The 9,297-nt window shown below is 37.8% G+C and overlaps 1 pseudogene; it reads left to right on the top strand.

Moving 5' to 3' along the window:
- The first annotated feature begins 5,923 nt into the window (after positions 1–5,923).
- Positions 5,924–7,492, top strand: LOC149030313 (protein CANDIDATE G PROTEIN-COUPLED RECEPTOR 7 pseudogene; annotated as a pseudogene).
- Positions 7,493–9,297: the final 1,805 nt, after the last annotated feature.

Below are 9,297 nucleotides of genomic sequence, written 5' to 3'. Positions count from 1 at the left end.
TTTGTCGATTGGTGTGTTCGTCCTACACAGAATAATATTGTGAGATGCCCAGACACTATGTTTTGCATTATGGAGAATAAGTTCTCGATACTATCTACTTGCAAGTCCACCGAATTATCAACACTTGAAAATCCAAACGGATTTAACTTTAATTCTTGGTGCATTAATAGATGTCAAAACCCGTTCCGAATTGGGTGAAATTTTTCTAAAAATCAATTCATTACGTGTCTGCCACAAACTATGGCAAGTGATGATAATAACAGAAACTATCCATTTTAGCAGAGTTCTCTCCATTGATGAGTTATAGAAAAGATCTAAACTGAAGGCATTAATGCTAGAGAAGGGTAACAATCCAGTTCTTAAACCTAGTGGCCCTGCTGTCCAGATCCTCCGCGTCCATTATCAAGTGAAGAAAAGATGCAACTTGATTCACTGCTATTACCACAAAGCACACAACAATCTGAAATTGAATTCCATTTGGTGAGAATTGAATTAACTGGGATTCCTGCATTTAACAGACGCCAGCAAAAACATAATAAATTTTTGGATGAATATTAGGTTTCCATAAGAAAAGCCACCAACTTTTGTGCATATGTGAGGTAGACAAGGTATTAGAACTCAAAAACAATTGCTGATAGGCTAATTTAGTGGTCAAATGAGAAGCAGAAGAGAAACTTAACCTCCACAAATCCTGAACATTATTGATTTGAACATTGTTTATAGCAGAAGATATAATGGGGCTAAAAGTGAGTGAAATTTAATAATCATACCTACCTCTCATTCTAGCTACATCTGCAACTTTCACTCTATAATGTGCAAAATGCATATTAAAATCACCTACCACATGATCAACTTTGTTTGGTATCCATGGATCAAACCAAAAGGAAGTGCTCTCCCCATTTCCCACTGATGTGAAGACAAAATTTCTTAGACTGGGAAGTACAACTCACAAGCTATTCCAGAAGCTTGAACCAACTTTTTCCCCACCTTAGGGTCAAACAGGGAAGTGTGGGGAAAATATTTGGCCTTAAGACACTATACCCAGACCGAGGATTGCTCCGTGAGAAGTCTCCATCCCTGTTTAAGCAAGAGAGCCCTATTCATCAGTTCCATATTCTTGAAACCTAACCCACCATGAGATTTAGGTAAGCAACATTTATCCCAGGAAATTAGAGTAACATTTTTACCTGCATCAAATTTTCCTAACTAGAATCTTTGGCAGATTGTTTATAGCCATACAAACCTTTTTAGGAAACAGAGTGTAATGCATATGATATAGTGGAACCGTTTGTAACACTACTTGGATCAATATAGATCTCCCTGCAAACGAGAGGGAATGTGCCTTCCATCCAGCTAGTTTGGACTTCAACTTATTCAAGACTGGGCAAAGACTAATAGATCTTGCTTTTCCAAAAAAAGAGGGCTACCCAAATAAATTAAGGACACACTCATCTCTTTGATGCCTAAGCAATGCAGGATTCTTTCATTCAAGAGAGGGGGGTATTTTTGCTGAAGAAAGCTTCACTTTTTTCCATATTGATCACTTGTCCAATAATGTTCCCAAAGATATCTAGTACAGTTTTTATTACACAAACATCTTCCAGTGAAGCATGACAAAAAATAAAAGTATCATCAGCAAAAAAGAGATGTGTGATTTCAGGAGGCAAACGTGCAATTTTGATACCCTTAAACACATTCTCCGCTCTGAAAGTGCCAAGAATACAAGACAGGGTTTTCATGATAAGCAAAAAAAGATATGGGCTTAACGGACAACCCTGTCTCAGACCCCTACTTCCCTTGAAGAAGGAGTAAGGGGAGCCATTAAGCTTAATAGAGAAAGATGGAGAAGAGATTAGACAATTCACTAGAGAGCAGAATTTAGAGTCAAAACCCAAGCAACCCAGTATCTTCAGAAGCACACTCCATTCCACCCTATCGTAAGCTTTTGACATATCCAGTTTAAGTGCAACAAACCTTTGTTTAGTCCTGGATTTTTTCATAAAATAAAAAATTTCCTGGGCCAGAAAGATGTTGTCAGTTATTTGTCTTCCTGGCACAAAAGCAGCCTGACAAGGTGAGATGATATTGTGCAGGAAAGGTGTAATTCGGGAAGCCAGAATTTTGGCAAGAATCTTGTAGGTCACATTGCACAGACTAATTGGCCTAAAATCAGTGACCACTTCAGCTTTATCAATTTTGGAAATAAAACATAAAGAGTGTGATTAATTCCAGGGGGTAAGACACCAAACTGAAAGAAATTATTAACAAACAGAGTTAAATCCTGATTAAGCATTTCCCAAAATTGCTGAAAAAAAAAAAGCTTGGAAACCATCAAAACCTGGCACCTTCATAGCTCCAATGGAGAAGACAGCTTGGCGAATCTCCTCAAGAGTTGGGCAAGTGGAAAAGGATGACTCCCTAAAATAGATTCAACAGATGGAAAGAGCATATCAAGAAAGGGAGGGATGGAGGGATAAGAAGAAGTGTACAGTCCCTGCATAAAGTTAGCAAAAAGTTAGCAATCTCAGCAGGATTAGAAATAAATGCATCACCTCTTTTAAGAAACTCTAATTTCCTGTGATTCAAATGGATTTTAGCAGTTCTATGGTAAAACATCGTATTCCTATCCCCATCCAAGATATAATTCGTCCTAGCTTTTTGGAACCAAAAAGACTCATGGGCATCATAAATCCACTGCAGCCACCTTAGCTTCTGATGGGATGCAAGTTGACTACAAACCTCAAATGTAGAGGTGATGATCTATAACTTAAAAGCCTAAATCATCGGTCAAACTAATGCCCTAATATAACACTTGCACTAGTATATCCAAAATAATACCAAAATCAAGCTTTGCTTATTGGAACAAAGTCACCTCGCCATTATGTATGAAACAAAAACTCAAGTAACCTTGAATTAGCTGCCCTTTGGGTAACCTGTAATGACCAAAGTAGGAGAAGAGAGTGAATTCCGTGGGGATTAATCAATAGAAGAAAACTTTAAGCCCCTCAAGTTGTAAAACCATTAATGGAAATGAAACCGTGTAGAAACAAGAGAAAGACCAAAAAAAACAAAAGAATTCAAGTAATAAATATAAGAGGTTTTTTCATGGTGCCCACTTAAGTTAGGCTAAATTCTTGACTATCCACTGAAGTGGAAAAAATTCCAAACTTCCTATTTTTTATTTTTTTTGAAAATTTCAAATTACCAATTGTTAAGTGTCTAAGCTTCGATAGTTAGTTTTTCAAATTTAAGTGGTCAACTGACTTGTTCAAGTAAGGTTGTTTGACCACTTAAATTTGAAAAAACTAATTGTCAAAGCTTACCTCCCTTTGTTCATAGTAGAAGTACTTCTGGAAATTACTTCTTCACCCTAAATTCAAAACATTTTTTGGCGGCTCTTACATGAAGGACTTTTAATCAAGACACTATTTGCACAATGGACAACATCCCTAGTTGAATGTGCTTTTTGTAAAAACGATGTAGAATCACATTTTCATTTACTATAAATGGATCAAAATAATTTAGGTTGCAGGCCCATTATGACTACAAATGGATGGACTTACCCACAACAGTCCATTTTTCCTATCACTTCCTACCATTGATAAAACTTCAAAAAAATGGTTGATTTCTATGTTTATATAATTACATGTTATTATATGTGGTATGAGAGAAATCAAAAGATCTTCAATAAGCATACACCCAAACCCTTAAAAGTCTTACATTGCATCTCCTACTAGAGTGGTACCCTTCATCCAACTACAAGAAGAACCATTGAGCCCCCCACAACTCGTAATGATACAATAGATGTTATGACTACACCCACTTGTTTTTGTCAAAATATGTGTTTTACTAATATATTTCAATACCCCATCTTATTATGTGCAGGGGTACATAACTTACAATTGAACTTTGCAGGATGGTGTGTGGGTCTATTTTGGGAAGGACAGCTACAGTATATCAGTACAAGATGTTTAGGGAATGAAGATATCATTGAGGCTGTTATATTTGGGCTTTGTACAAGAATAGATCAAGCCAACATTTCTCTAGTCAAGCTAGCTAGCATATGGTGCAACTCACAAGAAATAGTAGTTCTTTTTCAACACCCGAAGCACACTCAATGGCTAATTGTTCACGTCCCTTTTTTTTGGCAAACTTTTTTTTTTTTTGGTAAACTTAGCTTATTGTATAAACCATATAAACATTAGTGTTTTCCAGAACCCTGCTCCACAATTATGGTTCACTTCCATAGCATATAGATCTTTAATAGCTCTTAAGAATGCTTAGAATGTAGTAAATCTAACTAAATTATGTAATTGCCCTTCCTAGTAATATAGTTTTTATTCTCTCTCTCTCAAAAAAAAAAAAAAAAAAAAGAAGAAGAAGAAGAAGAAGAAGAAGAAAGAAAGAAAGAAAGAAAGAAAGAAAGAAAGAAAGAAAGAAATAAGCGGTCAACTGACCAAACTGCCTCTTTGTTTGTCAAATTACTAAAATGCTCTCACTCACTTAGGTAACCCAATCTCTAGGTGAATGAAGGGATTTTTACCCTTTACCCATTTTCTTCCTATATCCCACCCACAACCACCACCTCTCCCCTGCCTGCAACTCTGCAAGTAGAATGACATGGTAAGTAATACCAAAAAACACTCAAAATAAAAGATGGGTTCATGAATTCACAGTGAAACAGCTCTCACCACTTCAAAGTTGGAACACTAACAAAGATCTATTTAATGCCATAAAGATGGTGTTAAAACACTTTGAACTGTTTTAAAATAGGGATAAGATTGGTAACTTTTAGGGAGCCCTGGAGTCATAACTAGGCTTGGGGCGAGCACCCCTCACGCAATGGAATTGAATTACGAGTCATGACCACTTGTCACATCTCGTTTTTGCTTGATGATTCATGGTTTGTTTCACTTCTTTCTCGCCATTTTGAAAAGAAGGGGTGCATCGACCCTTTTATCTGTTCTCAATCTCTGATTGACCTGAACTTCAAATCATTTGACCTTTTTGTTATTGATTTCTCAATTTTTGTCTCTCTCTTTTTTAGTTCTGCACTAAGATGTCGACGCTGGCGTCACATGTCAATCTCTCATCACTCATTGAAGAATTAAGAGGTACTCTCTTGAAGAGGAGCCAACCTAAAATTGAAAACCCAATTCAGAGTCTTTCTGTACCAACTGAAATGAGAAGCCGCAGAACTTGCTGCCTTATTTAACACAGTCTTATCGTTATTATCTTAAGAGAAAACACTACTTTTTAAAATAAAAAGAAAAAAAATAAAGGAAAAATTACGTAATTAGCTGCTTTTAGGTTCTCTTTACAAAAATAGTCACTTAATGTTTTACTTTACAAAACTAGCTAAATTGAGTTTGCAATTACAATACTAGCCAAATTGTGTTTTTTTCACCTCTTTGTACATTTTTACCCCTAAATTGACCATATCGGCATAGGGATGAAATTGTCCAAAGGGTATAAAAAAATAATGAATTTTTCCTTTTGGATAGAATAGTGATTTTCTCGTTCAATGTGATTAGTTTTAGGAGTAAAAAATATCCAAAGAGGTGAAAAATCAATTTTTTGACTAGTTTTGTAAATGTAAACTGAATTTTGACTGATTTTGTAAAGTAAAACATTGAATGACTATTTTTGTGGAAGAAAATCAATATTTTGGCTAGTTTTGTAAATGTAAACTGAATTTTGACTAATTTTGTAAAGTAAAACATTAAATGACTATTTTTGTGAAAGAAAACCTAAAACTAGCTAATCATGTAATTTTTCTAAAAATAAATTATAGTTTGAGACACGCCACGAAAGATTCCAATCGAATTGCTAGGAACCATTGAAGTTTGTCGTGTTCAGTGCATCATAACCTTCCCTGCCAAGGAATCGTTCCTACTTTTGTCCAGCGTCTAAGTACTCGCACTCGAGTAGGCTCCGCGTTTTACTTGCCACAGGGGTCATCCTCTGGGTTTTAGAAACTGAAATCTAAGCGGACAAGAGAACAAACAGAGAGGAAGAGCGAGAATTCTGAGAGCTGGTGAGAGCTGGTGCCAGGTCTTGCAAACATGGTTATCTCTTCTCGTTTCTCTCGTATGCTTTCTGCAATTATAGTTGTTGCCTTCTTATTCTCGTTCGCATTCGCTGAGATTCGCTTCTCGGAGATCCGGTCTGACGACCGATCCATAATCCCTTTCGATGAGTTCGGTTTCACACACACGGGTCACCTCGAACTCAACGTCTCTCAAATTTCACTCTCTAATCCCAGTCCGGAGCTCGATCTCCAACAAGTTGGGTTTTTCCTCAGTACTAGAGACTCCTGGATTCATGTCCTCCAACAGATCCAGGATCTGGATATCACCTGTGCTCTCCAATCCGATCTCGTCAAGGTTGTTTACACTTTTGATCGTCTCAAAGGCGCTAAAAGCTTCGATTATCTCTTTACGGGGACCGATGCGAATCAGTTCACTCTTGTTTTTGCCAATTGCCTCCAGCAGCTTAAGGTCTCTATGGATGTTCGGTCTGCAATGTATAATCTCGATACCAAGACTGATCGACGGGACTACTTGTCTGCCGGTGTGACCGTTCTTCCAAGAATTTACTTCCTCTTTTTCTTGGTTTATTTCTCTCTGGCCGGTCTTTGGATCTATGTCCTTTATAAGAAGCGATTGACCGTATTCCGGATTCATTTTTTTATGCTTGCGGTTGTTATCCTGAAGGCGTTCAATCTTCTATGCGAGGCAGAGGACAAATCATATATCAAGCGCACCGGCAGCGCTCACGGTTGGGATGTGCTGTTTTACATTTTCAGCTTTTTGAAAGGAATTACGCTCTTCACCCTGATTGTCTTGATTGGTACGGGTTGGTCCTTCGTGAAACCCTACCTGCAAAACAAGGAGAAGAAGGTTTTGATGATTGTGATCCCTCTCCAAATTGTTGCCAATATTGCACAGGTCGTCATTGATGAGAGCGGCCCCTATGCACAGGACTGGTTCACTTGGAAACAAGTTTTCCTTCTTGTTGATGTTATTTGTTGTTGTGCGGTACTGTTCCCTATTGTGTGGTCAATTAAGAATCTGCGGGAGGCTGCTCGAACTGATGGAAAGGCTGCCGTAAACTTAATGAAGTTGACGCTGTTCCGGCAATACTACATTGTTGTTATCTGCTACATTTACTTCACACGCGTTGTGGTTTACGCCCTGGTGACTATCACGTCATACCGCTATCTGTGGACCAGTGTGGTTGCTGGAGAACTGGCAACCCTTGCGTTCTACATATTCACGGGTTATAAATTCCGGCCTGAGGTGCACAATCCTTATTTTGTAATTGATGACGAAGAGGAGGAGGCTGCAGCTGAAGCTTTGAAGCTAGAAGATGAGTTTGAATTGTGATCACTTTGTAGTGGATTTGTTGATGACGTTGGATTGTTTACTTCGTCTGATTGTCAAAGAAATTCGGTGATAAAGGAGATAGATCTTCCTTGAGGAATAGATGTCACAGTTACTGCATTGGGAAGGTCAAGGCCTAGGTAGGAATTCCAGTGGGCTTGTCGATCAATCATTTATAGGAGGCCTGAAGATCTTGTCCCGTCAAAGTTTGTCTTTAACTTCTCTCCTTTTCTTTTTGTTTTTGATTTTCTATATGTATTGTACTAAAACAGCATAGTTTTGTAGGCTTGGATATTTCTTCCTTATACAGTCCTTAGATGTTAGAACTCCATGATAATAGTTCCTCTGAACGACTTTGGGTTGTTCTGTTGTTTATTATTCTTTGAAACCCCAGTCATGCGTTTGCTTTTGTCTGTGTGAGTTCTCGTTACACAGGCATATGTGTGTTTAATTTGGTGGAAGTCTCATGCAAAGGCTTTTCTCTTATTTTTGAACAAAGCTATCAATTTCATTGTTGCTGAAGTTTTTTGGTCAAAACAATGGTGGTATTACCAGATGCAGCTCCTTAATACCATGAATTAATTTCTGCAGCATTGTACCTACCAATCATTGCTTTTGCTGGTGTTTTTCATTATCTTGTTCCAGTGCCTGGATTGATGAGTAGGTTCTTTAGGTTTCAATCATGATAAAACTTGTAGTAAATAAATGTAAATTGGTAATTCCCTCTTCTTGTACCTGTTGAGAAGTGTTATAATATAAGTGGATATCAGGAAGCTTTTCTTAGGTCGTCACTCAGTGTAGACCCTTTAGTCATTGCTATGTCTGAATTGGATATCCTATTTTCGTGTTGTTTTTTACTAGATCTGTAGCTTTTAAAATCAAAAGAAGATACAAACGATGGCAAAACTGGCTACTGGAGTTCCATATCCCATGGATATTGTGGTCCCTGGTTGATCTACTGGGGATTGCTATCAAGGTTGACTTGGGGGAAGTCACCTAATATTAGTGATGTGAGTTGCTGCATTTCTGATGTAGATCGAAGGCTGGAAAGAAGAAAACCATGGAACCAGGACCAAGTAGACTAGCAATGGACCAGGCCAGCTCAAGCCAGACTGTTCAGTTCAGATGATCTTTCGGAAGGGCCAAATAGAGGCCCAAAGCACTGTCACGTCATTATTGACGTGAACGGTGTCACGACTCATTATTTGGCATGTTGGGAATATCCATAGAGGATTTTGTGGGGCCAAAGATGAGATTATACGAAGAATTTATTCTTGGAAGATTTACGTCCTTAGTTTAGTTTCTATTTTGGTAGCTTCTATTTTAGTTATTCATACGTATGATTGACATATAAAGCCTAGTAGTTTCTAATTTTAATTAGTTTCTATTTCCATTAGATTCTATTGTCACTAGTTATTAGGTTTTTAGTTTTTATTTTCACTCTATTAGGTTTTTGTCTGTTGTAAAGCTTAGTCAAGCTATAAATAGGCCCTTATATGCAATAGAAAAGGGGGGCTCTAAGAGAAATTGATCTGTGGCGTAGTAGCTTCAGTATGGAGTACAATCTATGTTCAACAGCTGAGAAAGCTGCATGTCAAAGACCTAGGGCTGAAATAGTTATCCCCTACCCCCTTTCTTCTATCTATCCTCTTTGATGTCCTCTTATGCTTTCGTATCCTTCCATGTTCTTTTTTCATATGTAAAGAACCCCCCCCCCCCCCACAAAACAAAAAGTCCTAGTTATTGTATTTGTCTTCATTATTGTATTGATCCAAGTTGCAATTAATCTCCCGCTGGTTTCTCTGTTTGAGGTCTATTTTTTGCATTATTTGGTATCAGAGCTATGGCTAAAACAAGCTCCACTCCATTGTCCAACGATGCTCACCAGCATGGCAAATCCGACCCGATTGTT

This window comes from Hakea prostrata, chromosome 1 (assembly GCF_041222555.1).
Source record: "Hakea prostrata isolate BN-2017 chromosome 1, UWA_Hpros_2, whole genome shotgun sequence".
In the NCBI taxonomy this organism is placed as follows: Eukaryota; Viridiplantae; Streptophyta; class Magnoliopsida; order Proteales; family Proteaceae; genus Hakea; species Hakea prostrata.
This window is presented reverse-complemented; position numbering and strand designations above follow the sequence as displayed.